Here is an 18,286-nt window from a genome sequence, read left to right on the forward strand (position 1 = left end):
AAATCGGGTCGACGTCTAAACCCAACACTGGTGTGACATAGAGCCTCAACACTACCGTATTTCACATTTACAGCATACTACTGTAATTAAATAATACAATACTTTACTGTAAAAACTGATTTACAGTAAATAACTGTCAGCTGAGCTCCCAGACAATTACTGTATATTTACAGGAACATAAATGTATTTCAACTTTACAAAATACTACTGTAAATGAATAAAACTTAACTGTAAATATTAGGATTTACAGTAAATACCTGGCAACAGAGTTTCCAGCCAATTACTGCATTTGTACAGGAACAAGATTGTATTTAAAATTTACAGAATACTACTGTAATTGCATAATACAATGTTTTACTCTAAATATTTAAATGTACAGTAATATTTTCAGCAGAATTGCCAGCCATTTACTGCCTTTTTCAGAAACAATACCTTTTAACAGAGGAACACTAATTACAAACAGTATCTAAATTACATTCAATTCTTTATATATACTGAACAATACCAGCACGTAATATTTTTGTATTAAGATTATTGTTACTATTAAATAAAAAAAAATCAAGTCTGCCAAGCATGAATACTTTAAAAATACTATAACCATAACATACACAAAAGAAGTCCAAATCTACATTCAGAATTAAAATCAGTAACACGCTTTATTAAAACTGAATATATGCAAAATGTGGACAAATTTCAAGTACTACATAACATGTTCAAATCATTTATGTTTTACTTGAACTTAATATTTTTGCCCCTTATGATATTTGCTTTTTTTTCTAACCAAAAATACTTCACAATATCCAATTACATTATTGCCTTGATGAATTACAAGAAAGGTGCCCAAATCTTTATAGTAAAACATTACGTTATATCACATGAATTTTGATCTTACCAGACAACACAAATAGTGACCGTAAAACATCATGAAAAATGTAATAAAAAATATGTAATCTGGATTGCTAAAACTATGTATTTCAAATATCATCAGTGAACCCAACATGTTACTGACTTAGAGTCAGTTTTGTGTTGAACATGACCCTTTAAATACAAACTGGATTCCAAAAAAGTTGGGACACTAAACAAATTGTGAATAAAAACTGAATGCAATGATTTGGAGGTGCCAACATCTAATATTTTATTCAGAATATAACACAAATCACAGATCAAAAGTTTAAACTGAGATAATGTATCATTTGTAAGGGAAAAATGTGTTGTTTCAAAATTTCATGGCATCAACAAATCCCAAAAAAGTTGGGACAAGGCCATTTTTTACCACTGTGTGGCATACCCCCTTCTTCTTACAACACTCAAAAGATGTCTGGGGACAGAGGAGACCAGTTTCTCAAGTTTAGAAATAGGAATGCTCTCCCATTCATGTCTAATACAGGCCTCTTGGGCCTTCTTTGTCACACCTTCCTCTTTATGATGCGCCAAATGCTCTCTATAGGTGAAAGATCTGGACTGCAGGCTGGCCATTTCAGTACCCGGATCCTTCTCCTACGTAGCCATGATGATGTGATTGCTGCAGAATGTGGTCTGGCATTATCTTGTTGAAAAATGCAGGGTCTTCCCTGAAAGAGATGACGTCTAGATGGGAGCATATGTTTTGAGCATGTTTTGAACATATGTTTTGAACCTGAACATAGTTCTCTGCATTAATGGTGCCTTTTCAGACACGCAAGCTGCCCATGCCACAAGCACTCATGCAACCCCATACCATCAGTGATGCAGGCTTCTGAACGGAGCGTTGATAACAACTTGGGTTATCCTGTCCTCTGGTCCGGATGACATGGCGTCCCAGTGTTCCATAAAGAACTTCAAATCGTGACTCATCTGACCACAGAACAGTCTTCCATTTTGCCACACTCCATTTTAAAAGACCCCTGGCCCAGTGCAAATGTCTGAGCTTGTGGAGCTTGCTTAGAAATGGCTTCCTCTTTGCACTGTAGAGTTTCAGCTGGCAACGGCGGATGGCACGGTGGATTGTGTTCACTGACAATGCTCTCTGGAAGTATTTCTGAGCCCATTCTTTTATTTCCTTGACAGTGGCATTCCTGTTCAAGGTGCAGTGATGTTTAAGGGCCCGGAGATCACAAGCATCTAGTAGAGTTTTACGGCCTTGACCCTTATGCACAGCAATTGTTCCAGATTCTCTGAATCTTTTGATGATGTTATGCACGGTTGATGATAACTTAAAAATCTTTGCTTTTTTACACTGGGTAACACCATTCTGGTATCGCTGCACAGCAAACATCTTTCTGCGCAACAATGGTGGAATTGGTGATCCTCTTACCATCTTGGCTTCAGAGAGACACTGACACCATGAGAAGCTCTTTTTATACCCAATCAGGTTGTCAATTGACCTAATTATTGTTAATTGGTCTTCCAGCTGTTCGTTATATGCTCAATTTCCTCCTTTTTGCCACTTATTGCTACTTGTCCCAACTTTGTTGGGATTTGTTGACACTGTGAAATTTTGAATGAACATATATTTTTTTTAAATGTTACATTTACTCAGATTAAACTTTTGATCTGTCATCTGTGTTCTATTAAAAATAAAATATTGACATTTGCCATCTCCACATCATTGCATTCAGTTTTTATTCACAATTTGTTTAGTGGCCCAACTTTTTTGGAATCCGGTTTGTAAATAAAATTTAATTCAAAGTCCATCAGTTTCTTTAAAGCAAGGATACACACAGATGCATGGTCCAGGACTTCTTGGTTGCTCTCTACGTTTACCACCCCTGGGAATTTTTACCAATGAGGCGTCTATAAAAATAAAAAATCCACAGTTAGTAACATAGCATGTGGAAATAAAAGTACAAAAAAGTTGCAATAAAAATTTTGTACACAAGAGGATACAGTAAGGGGAAGATCAGATGACATCATGGGCAAGACATTTTTTAAAACTAAACATAGCACAAAAATAAGGATATTTTTGTTTGGTAGATTATATCTTTGTTGTAACAATGTTTCTTGGCAATAAATCTTATACTGTTGGAATCATGTTAATTTCCCTTTGAAATGGTGCCACATTTATAAGGAACATGCATTTGTGGGATGAGCAGTAGAAATGAGTATGTGGGTTGTGCCAATGAAACATTAGCCCAATCCTCTCTGCCAATGCCAAAGAGTTTATTCTGCCATTGACTCGTTTGGTGAGTTGTGACTGGCTGACTGAAGTTTGAAGAAACAAGACATATTGGCAATTTAACAATGTATTCTTTTAACAAATAGGAGCTTCAGTAGCGTGTGGAAGAACCATAAACAGCCAAAACAGCCCAGGACTTTCTCTTCATGATGGTCACCATCCTGGTTACACACTGCTGGTCACACATATGGTTGTGTTGGTCACTGTGGCATGAACAGCACGCCCAAGCTGATCCCACAAGTGTTCATTGGGGTTGAGGTCAGGAGCTAGCAGGCCATTCCATCCTCTCCACTACCAAATTCTGGAGGTAGTCTCTGATAAACACCGCTCTGTGGGGGCAAGTGTTGTCATTTTGGAGGTTAGAGTTTGGTCCCAGACTGTGGAGATATGGGATTGCCACTGGTTGTAGAATTTCATCTCAATATCTTTTTCTGCATTGAGATTGCTTGCAATGACGATAAACCTCATTTTTCAAGTGAAGGAGATGCCACATCACACCATTACACAAAATAAGCTGTTTGGCACTGGCAGTGAGTATTTGACAAATTTTTCACTGTCGCAATCCACATACTCAGCTCTACTGCTCATCTCACAAAAGCATGTTTCTTACAAATGTAGCACCATTTAAAAGAGAAATTAACAGTAATGGTATAAGGTTTATTGGCAAGAAGTACTGTTACAACAAAGAAATAATCAACCAGACACAAATTTTCTTACTTTTTGTGCTATGTTTATTTTTATTTTTCTGCAAGTAATCAGAGCAAATGAGTGAGGTAAAGGGTGAATTACATTAATAATTACAGTTAGATAATGCAGCATGTCCTATTTGGTGCTAAAAATAAACACTAATACTTTGACATTGTATTTTGTTATGGCTTTCATAATGTCATATCGTATCATATATCTCCATTTCTTTTAGGCATATCGAGATATGAATTTTTGGTCATATCGCCCAGCCCTAGTTGTCGCTTGCTCACACTTTTTGTAGTGAAGACTGAGGATAGATATTAATACGAACTCAACAAAACCATTTTTTTTTCCCAAAAGTACTGCAATTTCAATTTGATACCTGATCTAAAAGCCATGTATACTGATATGCTATGCAATATTTCAATGTATCATAGTAATCAGAAAATCCTGTATTTGACCTTTAATTTCACATATCAAAAGCACAAATTTCAACTGCATCAAATGATTCCCACAATGACCCTGATTAGAATTAAATGGTTGCAACAGATGAATGAATGACAGTAAACAGTAACTGCCCTTCATAATAATTTCATAAAGAATTATCCAACAGAAACGGGTCAAAATATTAAAAAGCAATTACCTTCAGATAATTTTAGAATTTTTTAATCCATTTTCATACATGGGGTTTCTGCATCAATAAAGTTATCATATTTCAAGGTTTTTATATATAATAATACTTTTAATTACAGGTAAGATAACATGAAATAGAGGCTAGTTTAATTCAGAGAAGGAAGTAAACAAGTAGAGAGAGAGAAAGAAAGAAATTTCCTGTCGATATTGGAAATTGAAATTTTAGTACAAGGTGAATAGGGCTGCCTTTCCAGAAATTAATGGAGGCTTGAGCAAACATAGGTCACTTGTCCTTCCACTGTCAGCAAATATCTTGCATTGGTCAAAAATTCCACTGTAATTAATTCAAATGTTAAACTTTTGTCATTCTGGAGTATCTTGCAATTATATATACATACCCAGAATAAAAATCAGAGGACTCACAAGCAGGTTAAGGGTTTCAAAATCAGCAACTGTGGCACTTGCCTAAATGATGAGAATATAAATTATTTTAAGTCTTCAACATTTACCATTGCAGTTTTCAATGACATGTCAAATTAAAACCTATATGATATAGCCTAGGTCTAGTTTCAGTTTTCCTGTTTTAATGATACCTGTAAATGTGAGCCTTAAATGCAGCCAACTTCCTGAAAGTCATGGCACGACGAGACTCTCCACATTTAAAACATATAGTACAGAGAAATAAGATGTCATTTCATATGCATTACAAAAACCAACACACTACATTTGTGATCACAGAACTGGTAGCCAACATTTAGTATTTAGACACTTTAAATGCAATACTCTTAAACTCTGATAAACAATTAAAATGTACACTCTATATAAACTAAATAACAAAAATGGGAGTCTGAAATCAGATTTGGAATGGTATGGAGCCCCTAAAGGGACTGGGGGAAAAATTAAAAAAAGACTATTGATTTTGTGTTCCCTTGCAAACATTATTGCATTCCCTCGCAAATACATTGCGCTCCTTTGCAAATGTTTTATGATACACAATTGTCTTTGTTACGGAGCCCCTAAAGGGACTGGGGAAAAAAAGACTTTGGCGTTCCTTCGCAAACACAATTGCGTTACCTCGCAAATACAATAGTCTTTTTTTAATTTTTTCCCCCAATCCCTTTAGGGGCTCCGTAGAATGGAGCTCAAAATTCTGCAGCAAAATAGAGTAGTCTATAATTCTCAACACAGCACAAAGTAAAATCTATTTCACTCCCCCCATCTTGCACCTCATTCACACCTGACACTCCAAATATATATTAGCTAATAATCTGGAATGGAGTTTGTCTGTAGCTAACATTACATGTTTACAATGTCTACAACATCTACGTTTACAATTCTCTGTTATAATGAACGTAGCTAATTTTACCAAACTGACCAATATCAATGACCAGAATCCCTGTCCATCTCTATGTTTATATTTCCCTCCGTTCTCTTCTTTAAAAAGCATTACTCTGCTAGCTAACTAAAACTCGAATAGTACCCGCAAGAAGCCCAAAACTGGACTTTGAGTTTACAATTGTTTGTACAGTCAAATTATCGTTCTCTACTACGCTAAATATAAATAAATAATGCTACGACTGACCCGTACTTTCACTGGCACCCTGTTTCAATGGAGCAGAACCCTCTCTTTCTTTTCTTCCCGCCTCTTCTCTCCTACCTTTCCCTCAGCCTCCTGCTTGTAAGCCGTCACAAAACTGGTGATGTCTCCGGCTTCAATCCCCTCCAACGGACTAATTTGAGGGGGGGAAACGCCAGTTGACGATATCTGCGACGATAAAACATTAACATTTTTTGGGAGCAAACAAGTGTGCAAATTCCACAGGAGTTATCTGGTTAAATGTTCGCGGCTATCATAACTAGCACCATCTATCTTGCTAAAAAGCAGTACCAAGACAATGTGGTTGGAAACGTTTAGAGCTGTATGATTAAAACATACATTTACTCATTACTTTTGTTCCAAAATCCCTAAAGTACGACGACGCTTGCAGCCTCTGAATACGTTTTGTCTCTTTCTCTCCGTCTCTGTTCTCGTCACCCCGCCCCCAGGGAACCGTTGGCCCCGTTCTCGCTAACCGCCCCACCCTCAACAAAATAATTTAAATAAAATAAAACAATATTAACGCAAATCATCATCATTATCATCATCATCTTTTAAGCTCGTCCATTTCAGGGTCGCGGTGTAACTAAATGAAAAAACACAATTCTTTCTCTTTTTTTATTTGGACGAAAAGTATTCACTTGTCCTGTTCTGGTTTTGTTTTGTAGTGAGGCCTACAACTGACGTTACAAAAATAAATTGTACCATTGCCCAAGGGGGGGGGGTATTTTGGAACTAATGTAATTACGAATGTAATTTTGGAACTAAGCTATATTTACGTTGTCAAAACAATAAAATAAGTGATAAATAAATGGTGTAAATAAGTTACTCACCTTTAGATGCCATTTGCAGTCCTCAGCCTCCCCAGCTCACAATACAGTGAAATACTGTAAAGCTAGCTTCATTGCTGCTTCCAGTCTGTTACCCAAGATACATTACAATACACAGTAAAATACTGTATTCAAAAATACATTACAATACAGTAGCAAACTCGATACAGCATTTATTTATAGTGTGTTTTGTATTCTTAAGACGGCAAGCATATACCTATCAAATGGCTTGAAAATGTTGGTAACCCACTGATGGTAGGCCACTGCTGGTCCACCATTGGACCGCTCAGATTATTGCCCACTTAAGAACATCTCAGTAGTTTTTGATCTCTTTAAACTAATTTTAAATGATTTTAATGATTTCTTATTCTATAATTTTACATTTTGGTCATGGTATCTCACAACTGAATTTTGTTATGTTATGTCAATATGGCATTAGAATAATGTTTTGAACACACTGCATTTTGGTTTCTTAACATTGCAGCTTGGGGCAGCACGATGGTGCTGCAGGTACTGTCGCTGTCACACAGCTCTAGGGTCCTGGAGCGGCAGGTGACTGTGAGTAGTTTGGTGTGTTTTTCCTGTGTCTACGGGGGTTTCCTCCAGGTGTTCAGGTTTCCTTCCAAGGTCCAAAAACACATGTTGTTAGGTGGATTGGTGACTCAAAAGTGTCCATAGGTGTGAATGTATGAGTGTGTGTCACCCTGCGAAGGACTGGCGACCCCTCCAGGGTGTGTTCCTGCCTTGCTCCCAGTGATTCTGAGTAGGCTCAGGACCCACTGCGACCCTGAACTGGATTAGCGGTTACAGACAATGAATTAATTAATTAATTAATTTCAGTATGGTAGAGTATCAGAATGATGTTTAGAATTTTTTATAAAATTCAACTTGGGACTGCAACAGGTAGTGTTGCTGTCACACAAATCTAGGGTGCTGCAGCTGTAGGTTCGAACCCTGCTCCGCATGACTGTCTGTGATTAGTTGGGTGTGTTTTCCCTGTGTTCATGTGGGTTTTCTCCGGGTGTTCCAATTTACTCCCATGGTCCAAAAACACATGTTGGTAGCTCAGTTGGCTACTCAAAACTGTCCATAGGTATAAGTGTGTGAATGAGTGTGTGTCGCACTGTGAAGGAAAAGTGCCCCACTGATTCCAGGTAGGCTCCGGACCCACTGCAACCCTAAAGTGGATAAGCAGTTACATTTAATAAATGAATGAATGAATGTTGCATCTTAAACCAACTAAGTATATCCAATATTGTTAGAATGTCACATTGAGTTGACATTTAGATTATGATGTTTATCATACACTGGGTTTTTATTACCAATACCTAACAAATAAATGTAGGTATTTTACATCAAGATGACGTTAAATTTGAAGTACTAAACCCCACGACCTAAAACCAACAAAATATTAATGTCTATTGATATTAGTCTAATGTTTACCAGGCGTTGGGTTTTGGTCACCCTATATTATAACTTAAAGTTGGCATTTTTTTATATCAACTTGACATCAGGATGTGATGTCTGGAAAATGTTGGATTTTGGTTACATAACATCACTACTTAAAACCAACAAATTATCAACGTCTATTGATGTTAGAATGGCAGGTTGAACTGACGTTAAAATCCAGACGTTTATCAGACGTTGGGATTTGGTCACCATACCTTACAACTTAATGTTGGTAATTTACGTCAATTTGACATCAGGATGTGACGTTTGGAAGATGTTGGATTTTGGTTACATAACATCACAAATTAAACCCAACAAATTTTCAACGTCTATTGATGTTAGAATGGCAGGTTGAACTGACGTTAAAATTCAGACGTTTATCAAACGTTGGGATTTGGTCTCCATAACTTACAGCTTAATGTTGGTAATTTACGTCAATTTGACATCAGGATGTGATGTTTGGAGGATGTTGGATTTTGGTTACATAACATCACAAATTAAAACCAACAAATTATCAACGTCTATTGATGTTTGAATGGCAGGTTGAACTGACGTTAAAATTCAGACGTTTATCAAACGTTGGGATTTGGTCTCCATAACTTACAGCTTAATGTTGGTAATTTACGTCAATTTGACATCAGGATGTGATGTTTGGAAGATGTTGGATTTTGGTTACATAACATCACAAATTAAAACCAACAAATTTTCAACGTCTATTGATGTTAGAATGGCAGGTTGAACTAACGTTAAAATTCAGATGTTTATCAAACGTTGGGATTTGGTCTCCATAACTTACAGCTTATTGTTGGTAATTTACATCAATTTGATATCAGGATGTGACGTTTGGAAAATGTTGTATTTTGGTTACATAACAGCACAAATTAAAACCCACAAATTATCAATGTCTATTGATGTTAGAATGGCAGGTTGATCTGACATTAGAAGTTTGACGTTTACAAGATGTTGGGTCTTGGTCACCATACCTTACAACTAAATGTTGGTATTTTACATCAATTTGACGTCAGGATGTGATGATTGGAAGATGTTGGATTTTGGTCACATAATAGGACAACTTTAAACCAACAAATTATCAACGTCTATTGATGTTAGAATGGCACATTGAGCTGACGTTAAATTTCAGGCGTTTATCAGATGTTGGGATTTGGTCACCATACCTTACAGCTTAATGTTGGTAATTTACGTCAATTTGACATCAGGATGTGACGTTGGGAAGATGTTGGATTTTGGTTACATAACATCACTACTTAAAACCAACAAATTATCAACGTCTATTGATGTTAGAATGGCAAGTTGAACTGATGTTAAAATTCAGACGTTTATCAGACGTTGGGATTTGGTCACCATACTTTACAGCTTAATGTTGGTAATTTATGTAAATTTGACATCAGGATGTGACGTTTGGAAGATGTTGGATTTTGGTTACATAACATCACTACTTAAAACCAACAAATTATCAACGTCTATTGATGTTAGAATGGCAGGTTGAACTGACGTTAAAATTCAGATGTTTATCAGACGTTGGGATTTGGTCACCATACCTTACAGCTTAATGTTGGTAATTTACGTCAATTTGACATCAGGATGTGACGTTTGGAAGATGTTGGATTTTGGTTACATAACATCACTACTTAAAACCAACAAATTATCAACGTCTATTGATGTTAGAATGGCAGGTTGAACTGACGTTAAAATCCAGACGTTTATCAGACGTTGGGATTTGGTCACCATACCTTACAGCTTAATGTTGGTAATTTACGTCAATTTGACATCAGGATGTGAGTTTGGAAGATGTTGGATTTTGGTTACATAACATCACTACTTAAAACCAACAAATTATCAACGTCTATTGATGTTAGAATGGCAGGTTGAACTGACGTTAAAATCCAGACGTTTATCAGACGTTGGGATTTGGTCACCATACCTTACAGTTTAATGTTGGTAATTTACGTCAATTTGACATCAGGATGTGACATTTGGAAGATGTTGGATTTTGGTTACATAACATCACTACTTAAAACCAACAAATTATCAACGTCTATTGATGTTAGAATGGCAGGTTGAACTGACGTTAAAATTCAGACGTTTATCAGACGTTGGGATTTGGTCACCATACCTTACAGTTTAATGTTGGTAATTTACGTCAATTTGACATCAGGATGTGACGTTTGGAAGATGTTGGATTTTGGTTACATAACATCACTACTTAAAACCAACAAATTATCAACGTCTATTGATGTTAGAATGGCAGGTTGAACTGACGTTAAAATCCAGACGTTTATCAGACGTTGGGATTTGGTCACCATACCTTACAGCTTAATGTTGGTAATTTACGTCAATTTGACATCAGGATGTGATGTTTGGAAGATGTTGGATTGTGGTTACATAACATCACAAATTAAAACCAACAAATTATCAACGTCTATTGATGTTAGAATGGCAGGTTGAACTGACGTTAAAATTCAGACGTTTATCAGACGTTGGGATTTGGTCACCATACCTTACAGCTTAATGTTGGTAATTTACGTCAATTTGACATCAGGATGTGATGTTTGGAAGATGTTGGATTTTGGTTACATAACATCACAAATTAAAACCAACAAATTATCAACGTCTATTGATGTTAGAATGGCAGGTTGAACTGACGTTAAAATTCAGATGTTTATCAGACGTTGGGATTTGGTCACCGTACTTTACAGCTTAATGTTGGTAATTTACGTCAATTTGACATCAGGATGTGACGTTTGGAAGATGTTGGATTTTGGTTGCATAACATCACTACTTAAAACCAACAAATTATCAACGTCTATTGATGTTAGAATGGCAGGTTGAACTGACGTTAAAATCCAGACGTTAATCAGACGTTGGTATTTGGTCACCAAACCTTACAACTAAATGTTGGTATTTTACGTCTATTTGACATGAGGATATGACGTTTATTAGACGTTGGATTGTGGTTACATAATATCATGACTTAAAACTAACAAAATATCTGTGTCATATGTCGTCAGTTTCTTACGTCAGTTTAACATCGGTATTAGACGTTACCCTGACGTAAAATTTTGGTCATCCGACGTCACGACCAACATTCAACCACATATCAACGTCTTTTGACGTTGGTGGCCAGCTGGGTAGCGGAACTGCGCTCCATAAGAAAGACTGTCAGAGCACAGCTTGCTTTCAGCAGACTGCGTATTTGTTTATACTAACAATTGGAACACAGAAAAACACTTTCTGGCGTGTTTGCAATGAGCACCAGAAAGACAGTTTTATTAACTGAACCGCACTCAGTATTCAAGACTGTCAAAGAACAACTTGTTTTCAGCAAACTGCATCTTTGCTTTTACAGTCCATTATGAAGCATAAAAACACTTTCGGGCTCGCTTGCAATGAAAGGCAGAAAGAGTTTTATTAGCTGAACTGCACTCCATAAGAAAGACTGTCAGAGAACAGCTTGCTTTCAGCAGACTGCGTATTTCTTTATACTAGCAATTGGAACACAGAAAAACACTTTCTGGCTTGCTTGCAATGAGCACCAGAAAGACAGTTTTATTAACTGAACCGCACTCAGTATTCAAGACTGTCAAAGAACAACTTGTTTTCAGCAAACTGCATCTTTGCTTTTACAGTCCATTATGAAGCATAAAAACACTTTCGGGCTCGCTTGCAATGAAAGGCAGAAAGAGTTTTATTAGCGGAACTGCGCTCCATAAGAAAGACTGTCAGAGCACAGCTTGCTTTCAGCAGACTGCGTATTTGTTTATACTAACAATTGGAACACAGAAAAACACTTTCTGGCGTGTTTGCAATGAGCACCAGAAAGACAGTTTTATTAACTGAACCGCACTCAGTATTCAAGACTGTCACAGAACAACTTGTTTTCAGCAAACTGCATCTTTGCTTTTACAGTCCATTATGAAGCATAAAAACACTTTCGGGCTCGCTTGCAATGAAAGGCAGAAAGAGTTTTATTAGCTGAACTGCACTCCATAAGAAAGACTGTCAGAGAACAGCTTGCTTTCAGCAGACTGCGTATTTCTTTATACTAGCAATTGGAACACAGAAAAACACTTTCTGGCGTGTTTGCAATGAGCACCAGAAAGACAGTTTTATTAACTGAACCGCACTCAGTATTCAAGACTGTCACAGAACAACTTGTTTTCAGCAAACTGCATCTTTGCTTTTACAGTCCATTATGAAGCATAAAAACACTTTCGGGCTCGCTTGCAATGAAAGGCAGAAAGAGTTTTATTAGCTGAACTGCACTCCATAAGAAAGACTGTCAGAGAACAGCTTGCTTTCAGCAGACTGCGTATTTCTTTATACTAGCAATTGGAACACAGAAAAACACCTTTCTGGCTTGCTTGCAATGAGCACCAGAAAGACAGTTTTATTAACTGAACCGCACTCAGTATTCAAGACTGTCAAAGAACAACTTGTTTTCAGCAAACTGCATCTTTGCTTTTACAGTCCATTATGAAGCATAAAAACACTTTCGGGCTCGCTTGCAATGAAAGGCAGAAAGAGTTTTATTAGCTGAACTGCACTCCATAAGAAAGACTGTCAGAGCACAGCTTGCTTTCAGCAGACTGCATATTTGTTTATACTAACAAGTAGAACACAGAAAAACACTTTCTGGTTTGTTTGCAATGAGCACCAGAAAGACAGTTTTATTAACTGAACCGCACTCAGTATTCAAGACTGTCAAAGAACAACTTGTTTTCAGCAAACTGCATCTTTGCTTTTACAGTCCATTATGAAGCATAAAAACACTTTCGGGCTCGCTTGCAATGAAAGGCAGAAAGAGTTTTATTAGCTGAACTGCACTCCATAAGAAAGACTGTCAGAGAACAGCTTGCTTTCAGCAGACTGCGTATTTCTTTATATTAGCAATTGGAACACAGAAAAACACTTTCTGGCTTGCTTGCAATGAGCACCAGAAAGACAGTTTTATTAACTGAACCGCACTCAGTATTCAAGACTGTCAAAGAACAACTTGTTTTCAGCAAACTGCATCTTTGCTTTTACAACCCATTATGAAGCATAAAAACACTTTCGGGCTCGCTTGCAATGAAAGGCAGAAAGAGTTTTATTAGCTGAACTGCACTCCATAAGAAAGACTGTCAGAGCACAGCTTGCTTTCAGCAGACTGCATATTTGTTTATACTAACAAGTAGAACACAGAAAAACACTTTCTGGTTTGTTTGCAATGAGCACCAGAAAGACAGTTTTATTAACTGAACCGCACTCAGTATTCAAGACTGTCAAAGAACAACTTGTTTTCAGCAAACTGCATCTTTGCTTTTACAGTCCATTATGAAGCATAAAAACACTTTCGGGCTCGCTTGCAATGAAAGGCAGAAAGAGTTTTATTAGCTGAACTGCACTCCATAAGAAAGACTGTCAGAGAACAGCTTGCTTTCAGCAGACTGCGTATTTCTTTATACTAGCAATTGGAACACAGAAAAACACTTTCTGGCTTGCTTGCAATGAGCACCAGAAAGACAGTTTTATTAACTGAACCGCACTCAGTATTCAAGACTGTCAAAGAACAACTTGTTTTCAGCAAACTGCATCTTTGCTTTTACAATCCATTATGAAGCATAAAAACACTTTCGGGCTCGCTTGCAATGAAAGGCAGAAAGAGTTTTATTAGCGGAACTGCGCTCCATAAGAAAGACTGTCAGAGCACAGCTTGCTTTCAGCAGACTGCGTATTTGTTTATACTAACAATTGGAACACAGAAAAACACTTTCTGGCGTGTTTGCAATGAGCACCAGAAAGACAGTTTTATTAACTGAACCGCACTTAGTATTCAAGACTGTCAAAGAACAACTTGTTTTCAGCAAACTGCATCTTTGCTTTTACAGTCCATTATGAAGCATAAAAACACTTTCGGGCTCGCTTGCAATGAAAGGCAGAAAGAGTTTTATTAGCTGAACTGCACTCCATAAGAAAGACTGTCAGAGAACAGCTTGCTTTCAGCAGACTGCGTATTTCTTTATACTAGCAATTGGAACACAGAAAAACACTTTCTGGCTTGCTTGCAATGAGCACCAGAAAGACAGTTTTATTAACTGAACCGCACTCAGTATTCAAGACTGTCAAAGAACAACTTGTTTTCAGCAAACTGCATCTTTGCTTTTACAGTCCATTATGAAGCATAAAAACACTTTCGGGCTCGCTTGCAATGAAAGGCAGAAAGAGTTTTATTAGCGGAACTGCGCTCCATAAGAAAGACTGTCAGAGCACAGCTTGCTTTCAGCAGACTGCGTATTTGTTTATACTAACAATTGGAACACAGAAAAACACTTTCTGGCGTGTTTGCAATGAGCACCAGAAAGACAGTTTTATTAACTGAACCGCACTTAGTATTCAAGACTGTCAAAGAACAACTTGTTTTCAGCAAACTGCATCTTTGCTTTTACAGTCCATTATGAAGCATAAAAACACTTTCGGACTCGCTTGCAATGAAAGGCAGAAAGAGTTTTATTAGCTGAACTGCACTCCATAAGAAAGACTGTCAGAGAACAGCTTGCTTTCAGCAGACTGCGTATTTCTTTATACTAGCAATTGGAACACAGAAAAACACTTTCTGGCTTGCTTGCAATGAGCACCAGAAAGACAGTTTTATTAACTGAACCGCACTCAGTATTCAAGACTGTCAAAGAACAACTTGTTTTCAGCAAACTGCATCTTTGCTTTTACAACCCATTATGAAGCATAAAAACACTTTCGGGCTCGCTTGCAATGAAAGGCAGAAAGAGTTTTATTAGCTGAACTGCACTCCATAAGAAAGACTGTCAGAGCACAGCTTGCTTTCAGCAGACTGCATATTTGTTTATACTAACAAGTAGAACACAGAAAAACACTTTCTGGTTTGTTTGCAATGAGCACCAGAAAGACAGTTTTATTAACTGAACCGCACTCAGTATTCAAGACTGTCAAAGAACAACTTGTTTTCAGCAAACTGCATCTTTGCTTTTACAGTCCATTATGAAGCATAAAAACACTTTCGGGCTCGCTTGCAATGAAAGGCAGAAAGAGTTTTATTAGCTGAACTGCACTCCATAAGAAAGACTGTCAGAGAACAGCTTGCTTTCAGCAGACTGCGTATTTCTTTATACTAGCAATTGGAACACAGAAAAACACTTTCTGGCTTGCTTGCAATGAGCACCAGAAAGACAGTTTTATTAACTGAACCGCACTCAGTATTCAAGACTGTCAAAGAACAACTTGCACTCAGTATTCAAGACTGTCAAAGAACAACTTGTTTTCAGCAAACTGCATCTTTGCTTTTACAGTCCATTATGAAGCATAAAAACACTTTCGGGCTCGCTTGCAATGAAAGGCAGAAAGAGTTTTTAGCTGAACTACACTCCATAAGAAAGACTGTCAGAGCACAGCTTGCTTTCAGCAGACTGCATATTTGTTTATACTAACAAGTAGAACACAGAAAAACACTTTCTGGTTTGTTTGCAATGAGCACCAGAAAGACAGTTTTATTAACTGAACCGCACTCAGTATTCAAGACTGTCAAAGAACAACTTGTTTTCAGCAAACTGCATCTTTGCTTTTACAACCCATTATGAAGCATAAAAACACTTTCGGGCTCGCTTGCAATGAAAGGCAGAAAGAGTTTTATTAGCTGAACTGCACTCCATAAGAAAGACTGTCAGAGAACAGCTTGCTTTCAGCAGACTGCGTATTTCTTTATACTAGCAATTGGAACACAGAAAAACACTTTCTGGCTTGCTTGCAATGAGCACCAGAAAGACAGTTTTATTAACTGAACCGCACTCAGTATTCAAGACTGTCAAAGAACAACTTGTTTTCAGCAAACTGCATCTTTGCTTTTACAGTCCATTATGAAGCATAAAAACACTTTCGGGCTCGCTTGCAATGAAAGGCAGAAAGAGTTTTATTAGCTGAACTGCACTCCATAAGAAAGACTGTCAGAGCACAGCTTGCTTTCAGCAGACTGCATATTTGTTTATACTAACAAGTAGAACACAGAAAAACACTTTCTGGTTTGTTTGCAATGAGCACCAGAAAGACAGTTTTATTAACTGAACCGCACTCAGTATTCAAGACTGTCAAAGAACAACTTGTTTTCAGCAAACTGCATCTTTGCTTTTACAGTCCATTATGAAGCATAAAAACACTTTCGGGCTCGCTTGCAATGAAAGGCAGAAAGAGTTTTATTAGCTGAACTGCACTCCATAAGAAAGACTGTCAGAGAACAGCTTGCTTTCAGCAGACTGCGTATTTCTTTATACTAGCAATTGGAACACAGAAAAACACTTTCTGGCGTGTTTGCAATGAGCACCAGAAAGACAGTTTTATTAACTGAACCGCACTCAGTATTCAAGACTGTCACAGAACAACTTGTTTTCAGCAAACTGCATCTTTGCTTTTACAGTCCATTATGAAGCATAAAAACACTTTCGGGCTCGCTTGCAATGAAAGGCAGAAAGAGTTTTATTAGCTGAACTGCACTCCATAAGAAAGACTGTCAGAGAACAGCTTGCTTTCAGCAGACTGCGTATTTCTTTATACTAGCAATTGGAACACAGAAAAACACTTTCTGGCGTGTTTGCAATGAGCACCAGAAAGACAGTTTTATTAACTGAACCGCACTCAGTATTCAAGACTGTCACAGAACAACTTGTTTTCAGCAAACTGCATCTTTGCTTTTACAGTCCATTATGAAGCATAAAAACACTTTCGGGCTCGCTTGCAATGAAAGGCAGAAAGAGTTTTATTAGCTGAACTGCACTCCATAAGAAAGACTGTCAGAGAACAGCTTGCTTTCAGCAGACTGCGTATTTCTTTATACTAGCAATTGGAACACAGAAAAACACCTTTCTGGCTTGCTTGCAATGAGCACCAGAAAGACAGTTTTATTAACTGAACCGCACTCAGTATTCAAGACTGTCAAAGAACAACTTGTTTTCAGCAAACTGCATCTTTGCTTTTACAGTCCATTATGAAGCATAAAAACACTTTCGGGCTCGCTTGCAATGAAAGGCAGAAAGAGTTTTATTAGCTGAACTGCACTCCATAAGAAAGACTGTCAGAGCACAGCTTGCTTTCAGCAGACTGCATATTTGTTTATACTAACAAGTAGAACACAGAAAAACACTTTCTGGTTTGTTTGCAATGAGCACCAGAAAGACAGTTTTATTAACTGAACCGCACTCAGTATTCAAGACTGTCAAAGAACAACTTGTTTTCAGCAAACTGCATCTTTGCTTTTACAGTCCATTATGAAGCATAAAAACACTTTCGGGCTCGCTTGCAATGAAAGGCAGAAAGAGTTTTATTAGCTGAACTGCACTCCATAAGAAAGACTGTCAGAGAACAGCTTGCTTTCAGCAGACTGCGTATTTCTTTATATTAGCAATTGGAACACAGAAAAACACTTTCTGGCTTGCTTGCAATGAGCACCAGAAAGACAGTTTTATTAACTGAACCGCACTCAGTATTCAAGACTGTCAAAGAACAACTTGTTTTCAGCAAACTGCATCTTTGCTTTTACAACCCATTATGAAGCATAAAAACACTTTCGGGCTCGCTTGCAATGAAAGGCAGAAAGAGTTTTATTAGCTGAACTGCACTCCATAAGAAAGACTGTCAGAGCACAGCTTGCTTTCAGCAGACTGCATATTTGTTTATACTAACAAGTAGAACACAGAAAAACACTTTCTGGTTTGTTTGCAATGAGCACCAGAAAGACAGTTTTATTAACTGAACCGCACTCAGTATTCAAGACTGTCAAAGAACAACTTGTTTTCAGCAAACTGCATCTTTGCTTTTACAGTCCATTATGAAGCATAAAAACACTTTCGGGCTCGCTTGCAATGAAAGGCAGAAAGAGTTTTATTAGCTGAACTGCACTCCATAAGAAAGACTGTC

General features: G+C 37.4%; 1 long non-coding RNA gene across 2 annotated transcripts; it reads right to left on the bottom strand.

Annotated features, from left to right (window-relative positions):
- Window positions 1-656: 656 nt before the first annotated feature.
- LOC136697477 (uncharacterized) lies at window positions 657-7,042 on the bottom strand. 2 transcript variants are annotated; one of them, XR_010802705.1, is made up of 4 exons: window positions 6,905-7,042; window positions 5,068-6,239; window positions 4,873-4,939; window positions 657-2,772 (listed from the first exon to the last, which is right to left on the bottom strand). It is a non-coding gene; the product is annotated as an uncharacterized lncRNA (long non-coding RNA). The 2 variants fall into 2 exon arrangements; XR_010802704.1 differs by lacking the exon at window positions 6,905-7,042 and adding an exon at window positions 6,411-6,495.
- Window positions 7,043-18,286: the final 11,244 nt, after the last annotated feature.

This window comes from Hoplias malabaricus, chromosome 5 (genome assembly GCF_029633855.1).
Source record: "Hoplias malabaricus isolate fHopMal1 chromosome 5, fHopMal1.hap1, whole genome shotgun sequence".
Taxonomy (NCBI): Eukaryota; Metazoa; Chordata; class Actinopteri; order Characiformes; family Erythrinidae; genus Hoplias; species Hoplias malabaricus.